The following is a 14,241-nucleotide window of genomic DNA, read 5'->3' as shown; positions in this document are numbered from 1 at the left end:
GGAGCCTCAGCCAAATACCCAGACAGTTTAAGAATTCCACTGGCCTTTGCTCACAAGTTAGCTCTCTGTTCTGCTATGAAAAGAGATTAGAATTTTCCATTTTCCTATCAGTATATCAGACTTGCATGTAAAACATTTTTTAATTCCATCAACAACCTCCATTCCTTCAACGAATGCCCCATCTTTTGAGCAGGTATTATGCGACAGACTCTCGTACCACTGTTAGAAATTCTAAGATCACCAAGATTAGTTCAGCTCTGAAAAACATACTGAGCATATACTATGCCAGATGTTGGGGAGGTAGAGCCTATACCAAGGGAAGATGACGAGTCCCGCCGTGGGGGGTTATAGTCTAGCTGGGGACGTAGGTTAGGAAAGCAGAGGTTCAAACAGTGCTGTGATATAAGCAGACACAAAGTAGTGGGGGTTTGCATAGAAGAGAGTAGAGGAGCTCAAAGTCATCTCCTGATCAGTGTGTATCTTTGAAGGAATCAATAAGAGGAGAGGTCTGCCAAGCAAGTCAAGGAGGCAAGCCATTTCCAGGCAGGAGGAATGCACACATAAATTCAAGGAATAGCTTGTGTCTCTTCCATGTAGCCGCAGCCCCAACTTCAAGCAGACAGGGAGGGGAGGGATGGGAAGAGGTGCCCCTGGAGAAGAGGGCAGAAGCCATAAAGGGCTTCTCCTTACATGAAGTCCCAGGGAGACCATGAAAGAATGTTGAACAGGTCACCACAATTGTCCCATTTGAATGTGAGATGCTTGTAGTCGCGTGGAATATAGATTGGAGGTGAGAGTGAACCTCACTCTGATCTATTTCGTGTGGAAAATAGATTGGAGTGAGGTGAGGTGAGGCTAGACTGTCACAGCGATCCCTAAGGAGGCAGGGCTGCTCTCAGCCCCACACACAGCACAAGGTCTCACTTCAGAGCATAGCCTCGTACTGCTTCTTCTCTGCCACTTCTCATAAGGCCAGCTGAAAGTCAGTACATTTACAGAAAATTGTCTAATAGAAAATCCAGAGAAGCACATAGCTAGATGTCCTAAGTCCTATCCTTGAATTAAGGTACATTAGAAAGCCATTCGCTGAACACTGCAGAAAAATCTGAGATTGATTATAACAACAACAAAATGTCCATTTGCTATTGAATTTCTCTTGGAGACCTGGTTAAAATGCTGCATGTGTCTTCTAAGATCCTATGTTATGAGTAATATTATTTTAGGATTTAAAAATGAGGAAAAATTTTTCAAAAGGTTGAGTTTCTCTTTTTATTTGAACAGTTATTTATGAAACCTAATTTTTCTCTGGTTGTTGTACAGCTCAGACCAACTTTTCCCCTCTAATAATTACAAGTATAATACTAATTTCACCTTCAAAAGACAGGTGCAGCTTTTTTGTGTAGAGTTTAACTACTTTTTAAATATATGTGACTCTTTTTGTAAATTAATTCATGCCCATTTTAAAAACAGCTAGTGTATAAATATGAAATTATATCATCATCACGTTGATAATTCCTACAGAATTTTCTTCTAAGGTCCTAAACATGACACCCTAAGTAATACAGAACAACCCAAAAGGGTAATGAGCTCCAAGAGCAACCGACTACTACTTTAAATGCTTTTCCTTAATGTACTTCCCAAGATGAAAGGTTATGTCTGAAGCCCCAATGGTTAGCATCAGGCCGCGATAACATTTCTAATTTACCTCAAAGAGAACTTTTTTGGAAATCTGTTTCCATGACCGTGTTTTGTAATAACTACTCAAATAGAGGAATTAAATTCATTTTTATCCACCTCCAGAGTACCTTAAAGGTTACAGCTACTCTATAGATGTGCTTTCCTGAAGAGAATCTGCTGCACACCAATATATGAGAATAAAATGCGCTTATCCCATCTAGTATCTCCATCAGAGAGCTATTACCGCGCACTTTAAGTTATTTTTAATCCAACCACGTGAAGTTTTTGTAGACACGATTCTGAATGATCCCAAGTTCAAGGACAATTCTAGAAAGTACTGTTTCAACATCAACGTTTTGATAAATTTTATGTCAGCATCAACAGCTTAAGAGTAGGTTTACTGTGTGTTTGTCTTTTACTGTAATAGCTCACAAGACCACAAGTAATGTTGTGTAACCAGTCAGTGTCAGAGGCCCCTCACCTCTCACACTGCATAGACCATCTCCCACGCAGGCGGACATCTACCCTGAATGTAGGGGGCGAATATTAGTTGGGTACCCTCATACTGCCTTTTCTTAGTAAGGAGGCAAAAGTCTTGCTCATCCTTTTTATAATTTTATCATCAGCTAAAGGATACTTCTGGTACACTGGAGATGGTTTCGTTCTTCTCCAACTATTTTAACTTAAAATGTATCAGCCCCTACCTCCTGACTGTTATTTCTTTCTTGGAATGAATCTGGTGCCCCAGGGCTTGGAGTTAGGTATGCCTGAGAGGGTGCTAACACATTTATAGCCTCACACTTGCTGATCCAATTCCCCCTTCAAAGGTCCTGGTTTTCCTTCTTCCCTTGTCTTTCCTCAACAAGTTAACATAAAGAAGTTTTAGGAAGCTATGGAAGATTTGAAAGAAAGAGGGTAAAAGTTCAAAGAGAAAAAAGGAAGTAGAGAAGACTTCTTTTACCCAATATTAGGTTTCCTGAAAAAGTCAACTCTCCAGCCTCCTTCTCCCAGTTGTGAGAACTCACTCCTGCCTTTATGTCACACCTCCCCCCACACACACACTTTCCCAGCCAGTTCCCACGCAGATCATGGCGAGCTGCTATCTGGGGCTCCATCTACATGCATTAGGAGCATCTCTGTTTCTGAGCCCCTGCACCCACTTTCCTCTAGTCCAGTGAAGGTTTTCTGGCTCATCTTTGCTCACCCGGAGTGGACTAGAGTAGGCTCTGCTCCCTGACCTTGTGTTGAGTAGCCCAATCACCACAACTACATCCTTCTGCTCTACTAGCCAGTTTCTTCAGCCAAGACTCAATTTTATTTAACAATATATATTAAAAAGTGCACTACAACACATTTACAAATTTAACCCCACTGTCATCAATGTAAAATTAAAATATCCACTGCACTGTATGTAGCCTTCTCTAACTCCTCGGTCCCTCCTGTGCTCGGATAATGACGTGGCTAAGTCATGACCCGGTCCTGTCCTGAATACCTCCTTCTTCCTCTTTTGTTAGCCAGTTCTGTTTGTTGCTGAGCCCCTTCTACATTACATTTTGATCTACATTTCATACAACTCCAATGACCATTTACTTTTTGTCGCAGAAAAAAAAAATTAGCTGATTTGTAATTGCTCAGTATTCTGCTTAATTGTTCACAGATTGAAAAGTGCTTCTATAGATCTACCATTTCAGCTCTTATATTACCGAACACACCATTTATTATTTTTAAAATAGTGGCATTATGGTTTTCCAAATACACAAAATAGGTCTCCTTCAACTCCCTCTGGGAGAGGTCCAAAGAGTTTTATAAATGCTTCGTTAGGGGAAAGAAGGAAGGAATCATACTTTTCTGATGCTACCTGGTTGAGTTTCATCTAATACACAGAAATCATTTTATCAATAGAAAAAATATTTCCAACAGGAGCATTAGTGGTAGAAATTAAAGATTTCTTACTCTTGCTCCCCTGACATCTTGCCTTGTTCACCTTATGTAGATGTTGCTTAAGCATTTAAAATGTAATTAACTGTACCATTCAAAAATGGACCAAAATTTCATGTATAGCAAAGGAGGAAATGCTGATCGTAATGAGAACAAAGAAAACATAATGTAACTACCACTATCAGCAGGAATTGTTGATAAAGGCATGAAAACCATTTAAAGCCCATCAAGAGATGAGCCTTTCAGTGGGAAGGGTTGAGAAGCAGGCAATAAGGAATTGCTACTATGGTACAGAAATACTTTTCTGCAACTTACAAAATGGTCAGGAAACAAAAACACAAGGGTCTCTGTGAAACAGTGTTTAAAAAAAACACATGAAATTCATAAGGATTAAATTCACTGAAGGATTAAGAAATAGACTAAGTGAAACATGGAACAGCACTTTTATTCTAATTCAGTATTCTTTAATAAGAGTATTAGATTATATTAAACTGAATATTATAACCCAAGGTCTAAGTTAAATTAAGCCATAGAAAAAGTGATAAATGATCGTGAAGTGCAACCACTTATGAAGTATTAAAAGGACGTAACTGGTATTTGCATCTAGCTGGTATCTGAATCTAGCTTTTAAAAATTTTTTAATTGTAAGGGACATATATAATGTTCCTGGGACCATGAGAGCCAGTTACAAAACGAACCCTTAGAGTCAGATCCACGATTTCTTCCAATTGTCAGTTTCAGTGTCCAGAAAACCCTTACTGGTTCAACATGAGGTCTTTCTTGCACATGATTCCCAGCTAATGGTTAACTAAAAGAATTTCAGATTTTTGAACAATCTGTTCTGCTTGAGAAGTAAAGCCATGTCAGATCATAATCAAATTGCAAGAAAATTTAGCAGAGCCATGAAGCCCTGCAGGCAATACTCAAGGCCATTGGATTCCAGCTCTTCCCCAGATACAGGTCCAAAAGGATGACTTCTTCCCACAGGAACATGAAGATCGACCAACCTGAAGTCTGCCTCACAAAGTTCAAGCAGGTGAAGGACCCTGATAGGTTCACATATGTCCTATTATTTAATGCACACAACACCCCCCTAAGGAGAGTTTTACAATTTGTCCCACATTTATTGCCAAGAAAACTGAGCCTTGGATAAGTTTAACTCACACAGAATGAAAAAGAAAAAAAAAAAAAAGCAAGAAGTCTCCAACTGAAAATCCTGTGTACTTTCCAATATGCTACCTAGAATTTCAGTGCCCTACAGTCCCTAATTTAGAGATAATCTCAGATTGCAGAACTCTGGGGAGGCTGTGTATAAAATTACTCGTTAGGAAGAATCTGAAACAATTCATCATGTACAAGTATTAGGAAAAGTTACATGTTAAGTCATTTTATGTGTCACAGGGCCAGACATGCTTTCAATATGTCAACTGCAATATTTCATCTGTATTTTCTTCTTCTTAGTTTTCCTCACATACTTATTAAACTGGTTGATCACAGGTATACATAGCAACAAACCTGTTATTTTAAGTTTAGTATCTATAAACAATAAAAAATGTCATTCTTTGGCAGTTGGGGGATTTCTTGTTATCTTTCGTGTTTTGAAAGATGGCCGACGTGTTTTGCCTCACCTAGCTTTCCCTAAACTAAGGACAACACGGTTCTTAGCACAAGCCTCAATCTTGTACAAGCAGAGACCTAAAATAAAAACGAGAGTAGAAGAAAATGTGTAACAAGTGGCTTTCCCTTCATATGTTCTACAAAGTCTCCTAAGACATCATTGATGAGGCAAAAGAATTTTCCTGACAGGGAAAAAGAATTTTCCACTAGTCACAGAAAATAACCAAGCTATTAGTGAGAGAGTGAAGAAATTGTTTCAAAATTTCAAGTCAGATGTCTGGGATATATTCATCTGAAAAAAGAAAAAATCAAGGGGAGTTGAAATATAGATGCATATGTGGAAAGAAAATCATTCATGCCATGCAGCATTCTGGACACAGGGTATATAAAAAGAGAAATGAGGCAGCTCATGTCCTGGGGAAATTCTTTATGGAAAAAAAATTGAACTATTATAATTATAGCACAAATTGATATGTGAACTATTAACAATATTGGGGAAAGTGGAATAGTTAAAAAAAAGAAAAATGCCTATGGATATGGGAAAAATCTTCACAACTGAAACACGTTACACAGGGTATGAAAGAATGTGCCACACCAAGAAGAGAGATAAAAGAGCAAACAGCAAATGCAAAGGTACCAAGTTGAAAGGCCAGGATATCATCAGGCAATGACAGTTTAAGTGAGCATGAGGAAGGGAATAGGAGATGAAGGTGAGGAAAAGTTGAGACAGTTCACCCCTGTGAAGTCATTATCCAAATCCCAGGAATCGTCTTCAACAGGTCTTGACAGCCCTGAAGACACACAAAAATAGATCCTCATCTTATCATCAGACAACCTAACCCAAAAAATCTCAGGTGGGATCCCGGAACCTGCATTCAATCTGCCCACAGGGTGAATTTGATGCTGGGTAAATGCAGGACATGCTTTCAGAAATACCATCTTAAAGCTTCAAGGTGAAAAGCTTTGTAAGTCCCATGGGTGGTATGGATTGGCTCAGGGAATCCCGAGAAGAGGAAAAGTTCCCAACACTAGCGGAAAACAGATTCTCCTTTCATTACTAATCTACAAGGAACAAGCTCAAGGGTTTTGGAGATTTTATCTTACTGTAAGTTGGAGTGGCAAAGATTCATCGACTAGGTTTAGAAACTAAGAACTTAAGTTTCAGTGTACATAAGAACTGCCCAGAAGACATGTATACAAGTGCAGGTGGCTGATGACTCACTCCCAGGGTTCCTGATTCAATAGGGCTGGGTAAGGCCAAAGACTGCATTTTTAATAAAAAGTTACATATTAGTGATCCTGATATCAGTGATCCTCTGAAGGATGTGACTGATTTTCTGAAGACACAGGGAAACATGGCTCCAATGGGATCCTCATAAGCATTTTTGTAGCACTGATGTTTTACAAACTGATTGGACATCTAGTCTGATTTATAGCAGGTCCAGCCTATTCTAGGCCTTAAATAGCTATTAACATTTAGAATGTACAGATTAATGTACAGGTAACAGATTAATTTATTATCTGATTATCCTTTACCCTCATACAACGATCACTTCATATACAAATGCTTTGCTTCTTCAGCATTACAATTTTCTGTTAAAAGAGTCATTTTTCTTTTTGTGTTTTTGTTTTGGCCACACCGTGCAGCATGTGGGATCTTAGCTCCCCGACCAAGGATCAAACCCTTGCCCCCTGCACTGGGAGCTTGGAGTATTAACCACTGGACCTCCAGGGAAGTCCCAAGAATCATTTTTTCTTGATCACTGTCCTAAAAGACTTTCAGGCAATTAGTGGGGGAAACCTCTTTTCTTTTATCCAAGTTGCTGCTTAGTGAGGCATGATCTCTAGCCCCTTTGAGATTTGTTTCATTTAGGTGAATGGGTATCCTATTAGGCAACATAAGCCAGTATTTAAGCTAATTCCCCAGTAGAAACTATAAGAAATTCCAAGTACACTTCGATAACTCAATCGTACACAAATTTACAATATAATTAACTTACTGTCTGCTCTACCATAGAGAGATTTAAGGTTTGATTTCCCACTAGTAAGAACTTGAGTTTACCATTGCTCTAGATCAGAAGCCAGTTTCAGAGTATACTTTACTGGAAAATGTGTAATTTATTAGCTCAAGAAATTGTGTAATTTATTAGGTCAACAAATTATGGAATAAGAGACCAGAGTGGGAACCTAAGCTGTGTACCCACTGCAAATGTGGGTGTATGTGACTAGGCACGACGGCCACCAGGCAAGGAGAAGAGTTCTTGCCAGAAGGTCCCACTTACCTCATGGATGAGTTTAGCTCTAACTGGGACCCCAGTAAGTACCACAAAGGCAGTCATCATGTCTGTCTTGTTCACTACTCTATCCCTAGCATCGAACATTGAGCCTGACACATATTAAGTATTTAACAAGGTATTTGTTGGGTCAAATCCTGCTCCAACAACTGAGAAACAATGAACAGCATTTGGTCTCCCCATACAGTGTACCTGATGAAGGAGCTCCTTTTCTGTGATGGAGTCCAAATACAGAGTTATCAAAAGACATGGCTCAGAGAACAGAATGAGGCAAGATATTCATGATCATGGGTATTTATTTCCTGCTCTGAAGCCTGAGGAAACAAATGTTACTTATACTAGATTTCACTAGAAACCATGTATAACAATTATGATTCTAAATTTTTTTTAATTTATCATCTTAACCATTTTTTAAAAATTTTATTTATTAATTTTTGGCTGTGTTGGGTCTTTGTTTCTGTACGAGGGCTTTCTCTAGCTGTGGCGAGCGGGGGCCACTCTGCATCGGGGTGTGCGGGCCTCTCACTGTCGCGGCCTCTCTTGTTGCGGAGCACAAGCTCCAGACACGCAGGCTCAGTAGTTGTGGCTCACGGGACTAGTTGCTCCGTGGCGTGTGGGATCTTCCCAGACCAGGGCTCAAACCCATGTCCCCTGCATTGGCAGGCAGACTCTCAACCACTGTGCCACCAGGGAAGCCCTCTAAATGTTTTTTTAAACTTTGCTTCTAAATGTGATTTTTCACTAACACCATATTTTTTTTCCTCCACTCAGCTTCAAAATAGTACATTTTAGACTTACTTAGAAATGGTTCTTAAGCTACAACAAGAAAGTGGTAGTAGTAACTTTTGCAGTTAACCTTTCTTGGGAGCTCCAAGTATCTTTCCATGCCACAGAAGTATATTCATTAGTCTACACCAAACAGTTGTAACCATTTGTAAGGCCTCATGAAGCAAAATGACCTAGGTCATTATTTCCACCAGTCCTCCAAAAACTTAACATTGATGAACATTTATCAGGTTAAAAAAAAAATCAGGTAGTAAAGAATAATCAGGAAAAATTATGTGCTTACAAAAGTTAATTTAGTATAACTGTAAAACAGAATATCAGAGGGAATTCCCTGGCAGTCCAGTGGTTAAGGCTCCATGCTTCCACTGCAGGGGTCACAGGTTAGATCCCTGGTCAGGGAACTAAGATCCCATGTGTTGTGAGGTGTGGCTCAAAAGTAAATTAAGTAAACAAACAAATAAACTTTTTAAAATCAGACATTTTTATGAGGTGTTTGTCAGTGTCTAGGAAATGAAAGTTATCATTCCTACTTAATTGGCCCAGTATTCTAAACTTATTCTCTTCCTTAAAACTGAGAGAATTTAAAACCTTTCTTGGTTTGATTCAGAACATGGAACTATAATGAGTTCTGTAAAGGCCTTTTGATAGTTGCAAAGGGGGCAGTTGCCCAAGACCTAGTATCTTAAAAATCAGAAACTCCAGAGCAGACATTCTCTCTTCTCTACCTAGTGACTTTCTCATGATCACCCCTGCTCCTCAGAATATATCAGGGAAAGCAATTAATTCAGAATTGCCCCATAGCAGATCAGAGAGTAAAATGGTGACAGGCATAGAAGTTTCTTTTCTCTGTTGCTTTTGCCTCTTCTCCTCTCTTCCTCACATAGAGGAAAGAAAAATGAATAGGTTTAGGTAATAAAATTTTCAGTTTGGATCTGCTTTAGGTATAGAAAGGGCTGTACAACCCTAATTGAGATCACCATCATGAGAAGATAAAGGTATTTATAAAGGAATTCATTTGCCAGGACACTGTTTTATCCTGCACGGCTTTAATAATTTAGGCCAACATGTGATCTCATTTAAAAATACTGACATAAGTTTTTTGATTAAAAAAGAAGGGGCTTAATGTGTCATTGTATCATCACAAGTTGATGCTTTGAGTATTTCAAACTAAAACATGAGAAATTACACAATTCAAACTTTAATCTTTTGAAAGAGAAAATACAGTAAGATGAATAAAGATTTTGCTCTTTCAGTCAGATCTATGACTCATCTAAAAAGACATAGAATGAAAATGACACATGACTCCCATTTGTCTGGTATAATTCAATTAACTTATTATATTCCTAAGGATTTTTACATATTGTTTCATTCTGGGTTCAAAAAACCTAGTGAGCCAGAACAGAATATTATGATGCCCACACGACACGGAGTAAGTGAAGATAAGCAAATTACAGCTTGTTAGAAGCAAGTCTCAGATTACTACCATTTCGTCATTTATAGAAATGTATTAACAACTTGCTATATTTACAACATTGGGTTAGACCCATTGTAAGAATCAAAGAAATAAGCAATCTTGGCCTTCAATAAAACCTCAATAACGTCCAATTCACTTTGTTTCCTCTCAACAATGCCCCGCTCCTCCATAAGTGAAGTACTGATAGCTACAAATGTGAAGGCCCCAAACAACTATCAAAACTTGTTCTTAAGTCATTCAATTTTTAATAAAGTAGTAATACTTCAAATTCCATTTCTATATAACTTTTTAAAGTCAGAAGAATCTAAACACCAAGCAAAATAAAAATAGAAATCTTGAACACGTTTTACATGCAAAACGTACTGGAGCAAATATTCTTTGAGATGATTACTGAGATTGGACCTTAAAAGATGTGAACCATATAATCAAGTATCCTATCAACAAGATTAGCAGCCAGTAATTTACCACAGAAAATTCACATTCGATTCAAAGACTAAAGTTAGTAAATCACTAAGTAGTATCATGTGGAAAACTGAAATTGTCCTTTGGTTCAATTTAATGTACTAGGAAATGGCACTGTATGACATCTCATTCTTGTAAACAATTTCATTTAGAAACCCTTGTAATTTTCTTCACAAATTCTACATTGGAACTACAGTCTGTTAAAAAGCCATTTGAGTAACCATGTAATATTCAAGCTTTTGAGAAATTACAGCATGTTTCTTAAGAAGTCTGCTGGGTTTCCTAATTTAATCATGATCAAAAGATTCCCAGAGGGTAAGCTTATTTTTAAGAGTAAGTCTCCAAAGTAAATTAACTATTTCCTCTGTAATGTTCATTAAGTAAATTGTATCTCACTGCCAATTACCATGTTCTTCAAACAAGGAAAAAGTCCATCGTCATTCATAGAGAGCACAGAATTCTCTTCCATATTCCAAGAGATTTAAGAATATACTGGAGGGCTTCCCTGGTGGTGCAGTGGTTGAGAGTCCGCCTGCCAATGCAGGGGACATGGGTTCGTGCCTCGGTCCGGGAAGATCCCACATGCCACGGAGCGGCTGGGCCTGTGAGCCATGGCTGCTGAGCCTGCGCGTCCGGAGCTTGTGCTCCGCAACGGGAGAGGCCACAACAGCGACAGGCCCGCATATAGCAAAAAAAAAAAAAAGAATATACTGGAGTGGAAACAAAATATCATCACAAGGGAGAAGAACAGGAGCCAAGTTGTGTTTTGAAATAACCCAAGTTTAAAAAACACAACATCTGCAACTTAATACATGGCATTCAAACTGGGGAGGAGGATTCATGACTGTACACTCGTTTATGTACAAAAAGTACACAACCGTCCAGGAAAGTGAGGCAATATTCTTGTCATTAGGGAAGCCTAAAGAGAATTCCTTTCTGTACGTCTGGTTGGCCACTAGGCTCCCAAGAACAGAGACTTTGTCAGCTTTGTTCTTTTATTTATAGTAAATATCCTGATAGTTAGGTACTTGCAGAAGAGCTGTAAGTTCCAGAGAAGTCATGACTTAGTTCTCTTCATCTGAAACTTCTAATTCAAATGTATATATCTGAAGATTATTTCCCCCTTGATAATGAGGGCAGTAATGCACTATTCACAAATTCATAGAGGTCACTTAAATGTTGGTGAATTCTTTAATTCTATTAATGATAAAGTAGCAGTTACCTAGTTCCTGTGGCCATGTAGGTAACTCCTTATTACTCATGTTGGGAAAGAAAAAAAAGTTAATTCCAAAACATCAACACCTGACATCCAGGATGGCATGTAAGCTGCCCCTCACTTGCCTACTCCACCTGATATGTAGTGGTTGCTCAGAGACCCATGCTGAGAAGAATCAGGGGCTGCATCTAGGGAGAGCCATAATGAGTGCCCTAGATGCATAGCGACTTTGTCTATCCAGGTGAAAAGCAGCAGGTACATGAAGAACCAGTCTTAAATGATGTAGATTTATTGCTTACATCAGTCAAACTCAGTGGAAAAAAAACCCCACAAAATTTTTGTCATATTTTTGGTGTACTTTTGAAGTTAGTAGCACTAAAAGAAGTACTTTTCCATAAGCTGTCAACCTGCAATTTGAATATAGTAAAGAATGAGAGAGAATGCTAGGGTTACTAATACCAAAAATATAAAGGTGAAAAAATAGAATAAACCAAATATTTAACATTTAAGCATAAAAAACTGATGATGGAGTACTATAAAAAGATCACTTGTTCCCCCAAATATTTAATAATGTTTAGATTGCTAACAAAAAATAAAGTATCTGCTCTGGAATTTACTTTTATTAACTGACAGTTATTGAACATGCTTTATTTAAAAGTTTTTAGACGCTTCAAATATATGAAATGATGTAAATCCTTACATTTTAACAAATTTAAGTCATCATGCTATGCACAAATATGTCTGAGTTCATTGTCAATTTTATTTGCCTTTAAGTTCTTCCATATAAAATAGTCCTATGGCATTATAATTGCAACATAAATAACATATATTAAAATTAGCTATATAAACACCATTTAAGGTAATAATTAGAAATTTGCACATACAATTTTGGATTATTTTTTATTAAAAAGTACAATGAAAAATAAATATACCTGAATAAAATGTAAACACAAAAAACTCTTCATTTCATTTAAAGTTGAAACATGACAGAAAGTTACCTTCTCTTTGTAGCTTTGAAGCTGTGCATCGCTAAAACAGCCTTATTGTAAACAAATATATTTTGTGGGCAAGATAAAGGGTCACGAGCATTCATTTCTTTTACTGACAAGTTCCAGTACAGGCAAATTCTGGCTGTAGGTGTCATTAGGTACTATAGTGTGTAGAAAGATATAGGAATAGAAGACATAAATGAGAAAACCCAGAAACAGAATAAAATAAAAAGGTTTGGAGTGTCTATGTACCTTGGTTATGAGGTAGTATTGTCAATAGCAGTGTTTATTACATGCATGTTATGTTTGAGGCATAGTGCTAAGTATTTCTATGCATTATTTCACTTATTTCTCAGGCAATAAGTATTAAGTTCATTTTTTAGAAACAGCTTTGAAATATAATTCACATATGATATAATCCACTCCAAGTGCAATCTAATGGTTTTCAGTATAGTGACAGTTATGAACAACCATCACCACAGTGATTTTAGACCATTTTTATCACCTCAGAAGAGAGGGCACACTAATACTGTTACCATGACTTTGTCAAAGAATTCACTGTATATATTTTGCCTAAAATTCTATTGGTGGCCTTTAGAATTCACTAGCAGGAATTACTCCAAAAAATTTAATTTAAAAAATTATCTTGCTGGCAGGGGAGAAAAGAGTAAAACAGACCAACCAATTGTGCAAAATGCAAATATTGAGGTACCTTCAAATTGCTCCAGAATAGAAATGCTGTGTTCTCGTTAGAGGCATGACCTCCACAGTCAGGACCAAAACAAAGAATGAAAATATAGTTAGAAGGGAAATGAGAATGTGTCACTACAGAAATGCTGAGGCAATTCATTTATTCAACGGCATCAAAGACAAACTGAACAAACATTTGTTGGGCATATTTTGTGTACTGTGTCATCCTTGTTACTAAGAAAACAATATTAAATGCATTGTACTAGAAAGTACACTATAATTGAGCCATTGCAATGGAATAAGTACAGCTCATCAAAAATAATCATAGAAGTTCCCCTTAAAGAAAATTGTCACTTGACAACTATAATTGGACAAAGATTCAAAATCAGAAATAACAGTTGTAATTTGTGATAGATTCAAAATCAGAAATGAAAGAGGAGGCATTACCACCGACACTGCAGAAATCCATAGGATCATAAGCAACAACTATGAACTATTATATGCCAAAGTATCAGGTAGCCTAGAAGAAGTGGATTAATTTTTAGAAACATACAGCCTACCGAGATGGAGTGAGAAATAGCAAATCTGAGTAGACTAGCAACTGATTCAGGAGAATGATAAGATTATCAAAAAAACCTCCCAACCAAGAAAAGATGGCTTCACAAGCAAATTCTACCAAACAGTTAAAGAATTATTGCTAATCTTTCTCAAACTCTTCAAAAAAAAAAAAAAAATTAAAGAGGATGGAATACTCCCAAACTCATCCTATGAGGCCAGCATAGCCCTGATACAAGAATCATATAAGGACACTACAAGAAAAGCAAACTATAGACCAATGTCCCCCCTAATGAACAGATGCAAAATTTCTTCAAGTATTTTCAAAACATTTAATTGGCAAATTGCTTAATTAGCAAACATTATAAGGATTATACACCATGACCAAGTGGGATTTATCCCTGGGATTCAAAGGTAGTTTATATATGCAAATCAATAAATGTGATGAAACATGATATTAATGATAAAAAATCTCAATAGATACAGAAAAAGCATTTAACAAAATATAACATCCGTTCATGATCAAAACTCTCAACATATTGG

Source organism: Delphinapterus leucas, chromosome 9 (genome assembly GCF_059928025.1).
Source record: "Delphinapterus leucas isolate spDelLeu-1000000601 "Yukka" chromosome 9, BTC_Dleu_Yukka2, whole genome shotgun sequence".
Taxonomy (NCBI): domain Eukaryota; kingdom Metazoa; phylum Chordata; class Mammalia; order Artiodactyla; family Monodontidae; genus Delphinapterus; species Delphinapterus leucas.
Note: the sequence above shows the minus strand (reverse complement) of the source record.